Below are 13,662 nucleotides of genomic sequence, written 5' to 3'. Positions count from 1 at the left end.
TTAAATACATAAAATAACTACATAAAAATCCACAAATCAGGTAAAAATAAGAAACAAAACAAACATTGTTTTTAATGTAATAATTGCATTTTACTTTTAAACTTGTCTTTTTCTTTTTGCCAGATTCCCTCCAACGAGTGAATCAGCGCGTGTCAAACGGGGGCATGACACCCTGTCGAAATACACACCAGGTGCAAATCATTGTCGTTAATTAAGAAACAGTTAATTAGCACGTGAGGAACAACCCGTCTGTAAGGCCACTTCGACACGTCGCTGGAGAAGAAACAAAGAAACATTTTAAAAAGCCTATCAAACCACAAACTTCGGAAAAGTTAGTTAAATTAAACAACCATTAGTTTTTAGTTAGAGTAAAGTGTGCTAGTTTCAGTTTAACCTGTGTGGCGAATGCAGCTAACGTGCTAAGCTAGCAGCAAGGGAAAGGGACGAAGACTTGTCTACAAACAACCTTTCAAAGAACAACAACAATACTTATGTCAACACAAACAAAATGACTTTCAAAGAAGCAAGTGCAGTTTCGACATCCCCATGAAAGAGGAAGACTGCAAATGTGAGTCAGATACTTATTTCAATTTCTCTTTTTGCTATATGTTTAAATGCTTGCACGTGTGTATTTAACTACTTTCAATGTAGGCTACTCTACTTGTTTATGTTGTTATGTTATATTTATATTATATATTTTTGCTACTTGTACTTTTCTACATTTTGGAGGCATTTGTTTCACCTTTTACTCAACTACATTCCTTTAAAATCAACCAATAATATAATAAACCATTATGTATTATTATAGGTTAAGCTACCCTGCAGTAGGCTATAGCAAGTAATTTAAATAGTTCCCACATTTACCAAGTGAACATTAACTATAATAGATTAATAATTATAATACGAACATGTCATATTTGATGTGGACCATACAGAAACAATTCTTCTCTTTCTGATGTAGTACATTATCTCAACAGCTATGTGACTTATTATGATGTATCTGTGTGTTAAAGTACTTCTAATGGGCTTATAATGCATATCCGCAAGAATGACCTCTAGGAAGGACTCATAACAGTCCGTGATGTTTGGCGAAGAGACGCTATTGTCTGTTTTGTAAAGAACGCTGTACGGTGACATTTAAGGGAAAGGAGATTTAAGGGATGGAGACAATTGACTTACCATTTTATATTTACATGGAGGTTTCAGTCAGCTACAGAATGTTGAAGGTGAGACATCTATTGTGCACATATTCATTGTAGAAAGCCTCCATGAAGACGTTTGTGATGTTTCACAATGCGTCTCTGACAGTTTGACGGCTGCCATGTTAGATGTCTGTTATCAATGCCATCAATAACATCACCTGGATACATTGCCAACAGGTTTTGGCAGGACACGGGTGAAAAGCATTATTCCCATAACAACAGAGGAGAAAGGAGTCTTTGTGGAGTTGTCTTTACTACATTGACAAGGCCTTTTACAGCCTTTTGATTCAGGGCTGGCTGCCTCGCACAATGGAAGGCATATCAATGTGCAGATGTCGTCTGGAAAGCTCAAATGTCAACGCTTTTCACAACAGCACCGGGTAGAGCAGGAGGAATAATTGATTGGCTCACCTTTTGTCTCGAGCCAAATATTCATCCAGGAGGCAGAGCAGAAAGATGAAAGCGCATCTTCTGCTATTCTTCTGCGTATCTGAAAGACGTTATATCAAGACTCGGATCACATGTGGATTACAGGTTTAGATTGATCAACAGTGAGGTAGGATGTTGTTTGTACACAGATATGTTTGGACTTTATCCTTTAGCTTTTGAAGCATAACAACCATTGAATTATGCACCACGACATCAAGTCAAATTCCTAGTATGTGCGAACCTACCTGGAAATAAACCTGTTTCTGATTCTGATTGGGTGGTAATTCACTTTTTGTTCTTCTCCTTTGAAATGTCACATCTCCAAAGAGTGAGAAACAATCCAGCCTTCAGCAGGAAGGGAGCTTATCTCTTTAAATCTTCAAAACTAAGTTAATCTTTGCTTCATTTATGTCTTAATAGCTTAAAAATAAACCCCTGCCTTTTGCGAATAAACCACTCTAAAGTTGAAGCCTAGGGTTTGACTTAAACGCTCGAGTTTTTTCAACTTTATCTGACGCTAATCCGGTAACAGATGACCCACAGATAATCTCCGTGCATCAACATAATGATTTAATGACATCTTTGAACGTAATTACGTGATGATCTGCATCCACACACACGGTAGAACAGCGAGGTACACTGCCACTCACTATTGACAGCCCCATCGTGGATGAAATGGGTTGCATTGTGTTTTGGCGGTGAAACCAACAGGTGTGTGTTCTGTAAAAGGTACAGTCCCTCTCTGTCTCCTCACGGTGCTCAATAGCGAGGGATAATTTAGATTTGACTTGTATTGTTGCATTGTGACTGCCTCGCCTTTCTCTCTCTTCTCCCTTCAAAGCCTTGCCATGAATTTCCAGCCTCTGCAATTTTCTCCTCCTGTAGCAGAAGAAGACAAAGACAACACAGGACTCCTCTCTTCCCCCGGCCCCGTTATTGTACAAAATAGCCATAGTTTTTGTTTTGTCATTGGTTTACTCCTAAAAGCCCATTTGACGTCGGCCCTGAAAAGAAAGCAATAAAGAAAGCTTTTCAGTGGCGTTGAATGAGCGAGCGAAGGAGGAATGAATCCCTTTGGGACGCTGAGCCCAGAGAGGCCTTTTTATTGTCTTTGCTCTGGTAATCAAATGGAGCTGAAATGAAAATGGAGTTTTCTATGAAAATAGGGGCCTTTGTTGGCTTTGGAAGGCTAGTAATTCATAAACAATAAGCCGGCGTCTTTTGTTTGGGTTATAATATATTCCTGCTGCTCTGAAAGAGGTCTGTCCACACACACACACACACACACACACACACACACACACACACACACACACACACACACACACACACACACACACACACACACACACACGCACACACACACACACACACACACACACACACACACACACACACACACACACACACACACACACACACACACACACACTAAAGCCAGGGTAAAAGCCAAAGCGAGGCGGCAGGGGAAGAGAGAATATAAAAGGAGGCAGAGAGGCAGGCTTTCCATTCATCGTCCTGGCTGAGAGACGACAGGATGCTCATCGTTCACCTTTCTTCTTCATCATCCTCTTCCTCTCTGTTAACAGTCAGTCAAACTTTACCAACAGGTGGGAACGGATCGCTTGTCTTTCTTTTCCAAGGACAGGATTTCTCCTTCGTTTGATGGATCAAAGCAACTCTTTCTGACCATTTTTCTTCCACATGCCATCTTTGTTTTTTGAAATTCTCACCAAGTGCTTGAGGAAGAGTGATGGAGGTCCTGAGGTGACAGCCTACCTGACGATACCACAGTCTCACTGAGCAGGACTCACTTTGCTGTTTTAACTTCAGTAAAAGCATCTTTTCAGTACGTGGGGGGTGATTTTTCACAACTTCCCAGCAGATGGTTGTTCTGCACTTTCTGGAGGTCCTTATCATCCACTGTGCGGTACATTTACTAATCCAAAAATGGAATACAACTCCCAACAACAACAACGTCTTTGTTTCCTGTCTGGAGATCAGCCTTCCTCGGGCTTCATTCAGTGGAAGAAGACTTTGAAACACTTGCTTGGAGGATGAGAACTGACATGCACAACAATCTGGATATTTACATACACATGGATTTGGATTGAGCCGGCATTTTGTAAGTAAGTATGCGTTATGCATATTTCTATGTTTCATACTTTAAACAGGATTTGATTTCAGCATTACTTCACTTTGCTTTCACTCTTCAGTCACCAGAAACACTCTTCAGTCTCACTCTCCCTAAATTGTTTAATTTCCATGCCAAAGAATCCAAGAAGTGCCGTTAGAGTAATTTAAGTTTGGTGAGTCGGCCATACATTACAAAAAAAACTGAAATCGTGCTTTTTTGTGTGTGTTTTTATAGTAAGAATAATGTCTTTTGACAGAGACTTGTAGATTTAATCGTTGCAAATGAGTTTTTGCAGATCTATGTGAGGCTATGTGCTTCCTCACTCTTCAGTCATGTGACATGTGGTGCTATGTGGGCGTGTCTTTGGATGAGGCTGCAGTTTATCCATCATTTATACAGTAGAGATGGCAGCTTCTTCAAAATGTGAAGCTACATAAGAAATTGTAACTTAAGCCAATCGAGAACAGGATGGTACGATGCTGTCTTTACATACTAACCAGTACACTCTATCGATTAGAAATAGAGCTGTACACTTATCATATATATGTTACTGTCTACTTTAGTATATAGCCTCCTGTATATGTATAAAATATGGCATCAATAATGTTCTTGTTACTTTCGGTGGAGCAGGTAAAGCCAACACTTTAGTGATGATATATCCAGCTGCTACTTGTTGGATGTGCGATCGTGTGTGTGTAGTCTTATCATTTGCAGTATGCATCAAAGCACTTTCTGTCGCAGTCGGTAGCTCTTCCTGAATGTTGTTATTTGAGAAGACTGATATTCAGAGGCTCATTGCATTGTGGAAGTATAACTGTGAGAGTCTGAGTTACATGTGTCGTCATGGTGATGAGAAAGTTAGATTAGGGATTTGCTCACTATTGAAATGGAAATGTTTTTATAATTGTTTGAACATATCTAACGCCCCTCTTTATGATTGGTTCAGCTGTGGAGAGGTCATCGTTGGATTACAAAAGGTAGATGTTCTCAGGGTGTCCGCGGGGTCTTAAAAAGTATTACAGTTGATAAATCAATTTAGCGAAAATTAAGGCTATTAAAAAGTATTAAACAGCTTTTTCCAAGGTGTTACATTTTGTAGCTTGCCTTCAAGAAGTATATGAATGGTCCAGAGAGGTTGTGTTCTACAGTCTGCCTGAATGTAATCATGGCGTAGGTGTGTAGTGTGATTCTGTGGAGTTTATTGATGGCATCCCGTTGGGTTTGACGTCATCTGAACAGGACATCGTGCGCTCCCTGCTTGATAGCGCGAAGGTCCGTTTACGCCGGTTGTTAAACAGCATCGTTATGGGGAAATGCAAGTCTGCGTCCAAATGGTTGGAAGATAAGGATGAAGGACAATCAGTACTGTATATAGTGAATGTGAGGTAAAGTGTGTCGCCAAGGTAACCGGTTAGAACTCCAAGTGGTGATGAGGTCTTAAAATGTATGGAAAGGGTCTTAAAAGGTCTTACATCTGACTTCAGGATTCCTGCATAGACCCTGTGTTCAACAAAGGGCCCATTTCTGTAATTTCTGCATCTTTACAACCCTTATCCAGTTCTTATTGTAGTCTTGCTTCACCTATTTTTAAAATGAGCAATTTATTTGAGAGATATGAGAGAATTAACTCTAATAATGAATTAAAGCTGTGAGTCTGGATCTGACCACTAGAGGGCAGCACAGTCTCACAAACAGACACTCAGTGATAATGAATGTTGGCACTATTTAAATCGTTTTTTGAACTCGTCATTCGTCGTTAGCTATCACTAATGTTAATCAGATTGATGTCCAAACAGGTCATTAAATACAAGTTACACTGCGTTCTTCTTTTAGTTCAATCTGATGCATTTAGAGAAAGTGTGTGTAAGATATCAAGTATGTCACAAGCAGAATTCAGTTACCATTTATTAACCACGGGAAATGTCTTAATGTAAAATCAGCCACTGCAGGAATGAAAGGTTTGCAGCTATTCTCATATACTTAGGCCCGAGTAGCAATACAACATGTTGTGAGTAGCAAGTTTTTGATCATTTGTGTTGAAATGTGTATTTCCTTAACTCTCAATGTGAGCTGAAATCTAAAGGTCAGGCCTGTTGCTCAGAAATCCAAATGTATCTACATGTTAACCTTTTTTCTACTAATTGATATCTAAGATGCAAAGACAATCTACGTTACATAATGACTAGTATTTATCAGTGAGGATCTCTATGCTTGATCTGCAGCAGCAGTACACGTCTTTTGGATTGTTGTAGTGCAGCCATGAAGAGTTTTCCCACTAGAGGGAGCTTGATATCCACCTTCAAACTCAGAGAGGCCACTGAAGACTTGACCACTATTAGTCCCTTGTGTGTACAAACTCGTGTGTGAGAGTGTGTGTGTGTGTAACGCCTGCAAACAGCTGTTTTCCCGACACTGACAATGTGCGTAAAAATCTACTGATTTGTCTTATGATGTTAACTATGGTTAGAAATAGTTACATCGGATTTATCTATCAAACGAATAGAAGACTCACAACATTTTGAAGTGAAATATTTGCACACAAATGATCCATAAGTGTTATAAATATGGTTGTACTTTCATTCATTACATTCTGTTTAGATTCTGCACTCTTGAGTCTATGTTCTCCACAGGTAAGAAGCCATTATCGCTGCTCCAAAGTCCTTGCTATGCTTCGCTTTGTTTCTTCTTAGTACTGACTTCAAATGCCCGTAAACAAACATATATCTATATTATTTAACGTCTTGGCACATTCAGTTAAACTCTCTACTGTTGAACTTCTTTTCTTAAATGTCCTTCGACAAGTCAGTCGCTGTGAAATTCAATACTTGAATATGCATTTAGAGACAGCATTGGTCATACTGAGTATTTGTTAATGAGTTTATGAGCAAATCATGTGCCTACCTGCAGAATAGCATTTTGTGAAATTACTTTTCGGTATTTGCAGAGGATGATGACCACCACCATTTTCCCCCAACACAGGTCAACCTCGCTCGCTCAGCCTGAGTAGATATTTCACTAAAAGACGTAAGGGCGATGGAAACAAAGCCAAAACAAACAGCTTTACTGTAGATTTGAATAAAGCGGTGAATAAAGCGGTGAATCCAGCACGACTGCACAGGAATACTTTGTAAGTGGCGTGCAGCGCTCTGAAGCGTTTGCAGGGAAAGCAGCGAGCAGTGGGAGACCAGAGCCTTCCTGTGAACTGAATTGCCTCAAAGTGCCAGGCTGCTATCAAACCGCATTAATGTGATGCATTCTGCATTCATTCTCCACGCAGGAAATGTGGAGGCTGACAAACAGATCGTGGTGAGAAAGGCCTCCTGCAAGCCAGCAGCCGCTCTCTGCCTCGAATGCATCGACAAATATAGCCCGGGTTCAAGTACATGTGATGTAGAACTCACACAAATTGACACACTTTTCCTTAACCCAATTATTTACAATTTCCTATAAGTGGGCAACTCGGTCTTCTTCTACTTCTGGTAATCTGTGCCGGCCATCGGACAGGGCTTGTGTTCTTTGCTGTGGTTGGAAAAGGTCACTTTGTTACTGTCACAGTGTCGTGTTTTACAGGGGGTCCGCGGGGTCTTAAAAAGTATTACAAGTTGATAAATCAATTTAGCGAAAACTAAGGCTATTAAAAGGGCGTTTTCCAAGGTATTACATTTTGTAGCTTGTTTTCAATAAGTCTATAAATGGTCCAGAGAGGTTGTGTTCCACAGTGTGTCTGAATGTAGTCATGGCGTAGGTGTGTAGTGTGATTCTGTGGAGTTTATTGATGGCATCCCGTTGGATTTGACGTCATCTGAACAGGACATCGCCCGCTCACTGCTTGATAGCGCGAAGGTCCGTTTACGCCGGTTGTTAAGCAACATCGTTATGGGGAAATGCAAGTCTGCGTCCAAATGGTTGGAAGATAAGGAGGAAAGACAATCAGTACTGTATATAGTCAATGTGAGGTAAAGTGTGTCGCCAAGGTAACCGGTTGGAACTCCAAGTGGCGATGAGGTCTTAAAATGTATGGAAGGGGTCTTAAAAAAGATCTGACTTCAGGATTTCTGCATAGAAAGTAAAAAGACTTACATTTCTGTCGTTTGTTGGGAAATAACATTTGATGTGGGAAATCCTGCTGATGATCTTAGCTTTCTGTGCTGCTTCACAGCTCTTTCTTTCAAATACAAGGCTGTGAATTCATATAAAACTTCAAGATGACTTTGTTTATTTCATTCCATCAGATTTCTTTACTGCAAATATCAGTTTCTTTGGATAGAAGGGCATACAACTTATTTGAAGGTCATACCTGCAGGTTTGTGTCTTCATGACTTCTTGCAAGTCGCTTCGGGTGAAAGCAGCAGCTAAATAAAATGCAATAAGTATACACTCCCCTGAGCATGTAAGGGATATCATTTAGAGATTTGGGATTTCATATTTCCCTTTAACAAAATGGGAAGGCGTGCTTTAGGCAGATTTGAAAAGACCGAGACATTCAGAGTGTGCGAGGTGTACGGATTCTGCATCCTACATTTCCCATAATTCAATTCAATAGCATTTTTTTTTTACATTTCAAAAGTCGCACCCTCGATTATTGGGTGCAGGCTTTTTTGTTAAAACGGCTTATTTTGTTAAAGTCTCTCCATGTGTGTGAAGTTGATGTAATGTCCCTTTCCTTTAAGGACATGGGACTGGAGATGTTTCTAAAGAGTAAGCTAACTTAACTGTAAGCTTAACTGTATTGGAACAACAAGCAGACGATAACAGTCCGTATTGTGTGAAAACTGTGGCTTAAAAGTGGCATTTATTCACGAAAAAGTGACCGTAGAACTTAGACTAAAACGTTGTCTCGGGGTGATCTGCAAACGGAACGTCACCTCTCAGCTGCCGGGTTGACGTGCATCACAAATGCAAATGTGCCTCTGTATATATTTAAATAATCCCCTTCCATTCACATGTCAGTGCTCCTCCCATTACTCAGACCCCCTCACTATGAAGGAACTACGCTGCCATCATCGCACTACAAGCATCACACAAGATACTCACTCACACTAAACGCTGCAGCCAATTACATTGATTTTAGAGCAGCTATGTTGTTTGCATTAGCGCAGGGAAATAGACTTTCCACGTTGCCGGGTTGAAAGGGAGAATTGAGCTCTCTTCAGGATGTGTAATGGACAGAACACCAATCACACGAAACTCCACTTATCACATAATGCACTTACATCATTAGAAAGACTTCTCAGTGCATTTACAATTCTATAAGTATTTGTAGCCCTGCTAGTGAGTGTACTTGGCTGTAGAGAAAAGTGTAGGTCAATAGTTTAACCCCTTTGTATATGTATTACGTTTCACTCAGTGACATTTACACCAAAAAGCCTTTCAATAATAAGGAATACACTCTTTATTTAGACAACAATAGAAGACATTTGAGAGGCGAGAGCCGTCTTTCAGGGAAGCCGGACTAAGAGTGCTAATTTAATTCAGCTTTAGTTTGGTGATATGCACAATGTCAACACACACAAAGCGGCTTTATCACCCTGAGAACCCCTGTTTGAATGAAAACGGAGATTTAAGACTTATTTTATGTTATATTCCAATATTTAGAAACTTGCATAGAGAGATGACGTTCTTTTATATTTAACCATATAATACTAATTGCGTAGAGAAAGTGTAAGAAGAGTGTTTTTTTTAATTTTATTTATCTTTGAAGGAAAACGTAGAGTCTGATGTTTTGCTTTAGAAACTTGCCGCGTGTGTCTGGTTATTTATTACGAAACAAACTACCCAGATGACAATGTGATTATGTACTTCTATAAAAGCATTATAATCCATAATAGGATTATCACCGGAGCGCCCCTGGCTCTGTCCATGACTTTGAAACCAGCAAAAGGTGTGAAGTTTTAAAAAACATTTTCTCTGGTTCCATTGAAACAAAGATACCTTTTGTCGAACATGATAAACAATTATCTCCTTATTACGTATCCAAATGTAAAAAACTACAAAATAAATGTCATTGTGCACCCGTCACTCTTTCGAAAGCAACCCCCCTCTCACCCAAAGCGGAGTGGCACGACGTAAGAAATCAAATGTCATTCTTGGGGCCAAGTCGATTTCAATCTCTATTTTCTGCTTTTTGCAAAATCTATAAGCGCAGCTCTTAACACGGGCCTGCGAACTGAGCGAGGGTTAAAGGCGCCTGAGGGTCTCGGGTTAACTGCCGTGTCAAAGTGGCTTTTGTCCTCTGAACGTTGCAGAGATGACGGACAGACGGTTGCTAGTTTGAATCCACACGGTAAATGAGACGGGAGGGTGTTTTTACATCATCCTTTTCAGAGGAACAAAGTCGTTTTGCACGGCTCGCGAAGACGCAGACGATGTTCTATAGGCCTTGTCACTCAGCAAAGACGAATATCTGGTTGTGTGTACATTGCTGTGTGTGATCAAAATGCATCGGGGGCCTTATAGCTCGCAATAAGCACAACAGAAATGCCTCTCCAGCCACGTATCATAGCTGTCTCACAACAAGCCTCGCCTCAAAATAATTTCTTAATCCATTAATTGGCGTGGAGCGGCATTCGGGGCAGGGCTTTTTGTTCAATATGTTTTTCAGAGATGCATACTAATCATATAAAGTGATCCTTTGTACTCAGGTTGACAGCAGCGACGAGGGCTTTTAGACACACACACACACACACACACACACACACACACACACACACACACACACACACACCGAGGCATGTGTCTGGGTGCGCCGATGGCAGAACGAGTGTATTATTTCCCCTGAAGAGTGTTATTTTCCTGTCAGGGCTTGATGGCAACGTGCCAACAGATGTGACAGCGAGTGATCATCCCTCCTTCATACTGTACGGAGAGAGAGGGACGGTGAGGACAGGAACACTAGCTGGGTTTCCATCCAGGCATTTCTTATGCAAATTACCGTGTATCGCATTTGAAAAGCATCAGGAAGACGGCTAATTCTGATGACATGTCTCACAAAGTTTGACGCCGCTGGGTGGAAGTTTGATTTGAGACATTTAGTTTGAAATCCAGTCGGTCAAATACATGCGTCTGCGTTGTCTCCTGGAGAAATGAGAGTCCCTCTTTTATATGGAAGTATAACATGTGGTCAACTTTCATTTATTGAGAGACTTGAAGCATCTTTTGACTTCTGGGAATCATAAAGTACCATGATAGTTATATTTTAGGATCCAACTTTTGCGCCTGCCTGCTTCCTTTCCTGTCAATACTTTATTGTTAAGCTTAGCGTGTGTGTGTGTGTGTGTGTGTGTGTGTGTGTGTGTGTGTGTGTGTGTGTGTGTGTGTGTGTGTGTGTGTGTGTGTGTGTGTGTGTGTGTGTGTGTGTGTGTGTGTGTGTGTGTGTGTGTGTGTGTGTGTGTGTGTGTGTGTGTGTAGTGGGCATATGATACTTGAAGATGACCTTTAAATGCCACATGTCGAAGCCAAAACATGTACATTAACTGCAAATTCCGATGTGAAGCATCTGTCACCGAGGATTGCAGTCGTAGTTACAGGATGTATTGACTATGTTGTTATACTTGATGGTCTTCATGTTTTTTAGCAGCCCAGTAATCAGTCGCTATAATCTGTGGGACTTCAACGACTCGCAGTTTCTCCTGCAGACTACCTTTGGATTCCCACTCCAGACCCCTTCTCAGTAATCTGATCTCCTGAGAGGCGAACAGCTATTCAGAGCTACCTGATAAATAACCGCCGCTGCAGATCAGATTATCGTGTGTGTGTGTTAATGGCACTGTTCTCCTTTGTCGTGCTGTAAAGTCTGTAAGTAAACTGATTCTCTCTCCGTTATCTCCCTCTCTTTTCTTCCTCAATACCCCTCTCTCGTTATGCTCCTTTACCCTCTTCATTTACTTTTGCCAACAAAGAAAAGGCAAAACAAAGCGGAGGAAAACAAAAGGAAAGCAAGACGAACATGTCATTACTGGTTTTTGTTTCTACAGCGGCACAATACCCTGACCACCCTCATCAAGCGAGGGAGAGATAGCAGCATGCAGCGAGTTAGAGGGAGCGACGAACGGCAGTTTAATTTAGATAATTATCTCGCAAATTAACCACAAACTCCTTCCCTGTTAATTACCTGTCTTGGGGAGCGCTGCAGGAAAACAAAAAGCAGAGCCAGGGAGGTCTTTGTTCACATCTTCTTGGGGGGGCCATAAATTGGTTACGCCCCTGCTGAAAGGCCAGATAACCCTTTGAGGGAACAGCCATTAAAGCATTTGATAGGCTAATGGGGAATACTGTTAGCATCCGTGCTCGTAATTGGACATCATAAATCTGGGACAGGTGATGGAGGAACAAAAGAGGGGTTTTGTGCAGGGTGTCTAGGCCGCGGCGCGACGTGTAAATCCTTCCCCCCGCTGAATGGCGCTATCTGATGGTCCACGGCAACAGGACACAAGCAGATCTCCCACATCGATTCTCCGAGAGCATTTATATGTGCTCAGAAACACAGCTGCATATATGTGTGTGTGAGTGTGTGCTAATAAAAAGAGCTCTTCTTATCTTGGTGTCTGCTGAAGGTGATTCTGTCAGCAGCTATTAACCTTGCCTTTATAATGACAGCTCGCCTGATTAGTTTACACACTTAAAAGCCCTGACATTTTCAATTTCACTCCCCACTTTCTTCCCTTGTGTCTAAGGCGCCGTTTGAAATACATTCTGTACACTTTTTATCTTCTTTATTAGTGTTGTTAGCAAGCCTCGTTTAAACACAAACATTAAAGCTTTGTTGTTTTTGGCTGCAAAGTTTCCATTTGTAAACTTTAATGAACTTATCCTAATGTGCTTAAGAGAAGGAAAGCAACATTCACTCATTTGGAAAGTGTCTTTTTAAAGAGGAGACACAGCAGGTGGTCCAACCACGTAACAAGTCCGGGAAACAGATTCTCTTTTAGCTTGTTTGAAGACAAGGGTAGTGGTTTGACAAAAACTCCTCAGCTTAGTTTCGCTTAATGTCTCCTTAAGTGCGTATAAGAATCTTTATCAGCGGTCAGTCAGTGTCAGGGAGGCGTTTTGTTATCTCCGGATTTCAATCATGAAACTGGGACTTCTGAAACTCCTCGTCTCTTTTAGCAGGAAGGACACGTTTCAATGTCTTCCTGTTACTACACACGCTCGAAATGCATTATTAGTTTCACTCTCTGACGGTCCACTCCAACAAAGTTAAGCTAAGTTGAAGCTGTTTCTCTCCCATGAAAGGCTGGTGATTTCAGACACACTAGATGAGGGATGCTCCGATCGAGAGAGCCGATCACATGACGTAAAATACATGACACTTTTTTCTGCGCGGCAAAACAAGCTCGCCAAAATGTCCTCACCAGTCTGGCAGTATTTTAAGGTGTCCGAAAAAGACGGTAAAATAGCGGTGTGCAACGTGTGTGAAGCAGAAACCTGCAGCTAGCTGTGACGGAGCAACACACACACTAAGAGTTAGACCTAACACACTTACGGAGCGTCCACACTACAGCTTCAAAAAAGGCTTGGAGCTGGGCGTGTCTGGAGCTTGGGGATTTTATTCAAGCAATGCGACCAACAACCAATCACATGAATCTCCCGCCCCCGACATACAAAGCAAAAAACCCCGGGGATTTTATGCGAGCAATATATATATAAACTCCCCAAACAGGCGAAAACCTACCAGTTTCCCCCCCTGTCTCTGCCACCTCCCTCCATGCCTGGCTCCTCCGGTTTGTATCCCGGTAGGTGAAGAGGGTCTGGTCATACAAAACCGGGTGATGCTACGGCGATAGTTAGTTTCTCCTCCAACTTTTTTTGAAATATAGAAATGAACGGCGGGATATCTCTCCCAGCTTAGACGCGGTTTGATTGGCTACGGCTTGAGCTGTCAGATTTTCAGAAACG

The 13,662-nt window shown here is 41.4% G+C and overlaps 1 long non-coding RNA gene across 1 annotated transcript in view; it reads left to right on the top strand.

The window, feature by feature from the left end:
• The first annotated feature begins 209 nt into the window (after positions 1-209).
• Positions 210-13,662, top strand: part of LOC117456671 (uncharacterized) — a 72,012-nt gene continuing 58,559 nt past the window's right edge. Inside the window, exon 1 of the long non-coding RNA XR_004553264.2 lies at positions 210-568. This is a non-coding gene — a long non-coding RNA (uncharacterized lncRNA). The remainder of the gene's footprint in view (positions 569-13,662) is intronic.

Source organism: Pseudochaenichthys georgianus, chromosome 2 (genome assembly GCF_902827115.2).
Source record: "Pseudochaenichthys georgianus chromosome 2, fPseGeo1.2, whole genome shotgun sequence".
NCBI classification, from domain to species: domain Eukaryota; kingdom Metazoa; phylum Chordata; class Actinopteri; order Perciformes; family Channichthyidae; genus Pseudochaenichthys; species Pseudochaenichthys georgianus.
The sequence above is the reverse complement of the archived record's forward strand: the minus strand, read 5'-3'. Positions and strand labels throughout refer to the sequence as shown.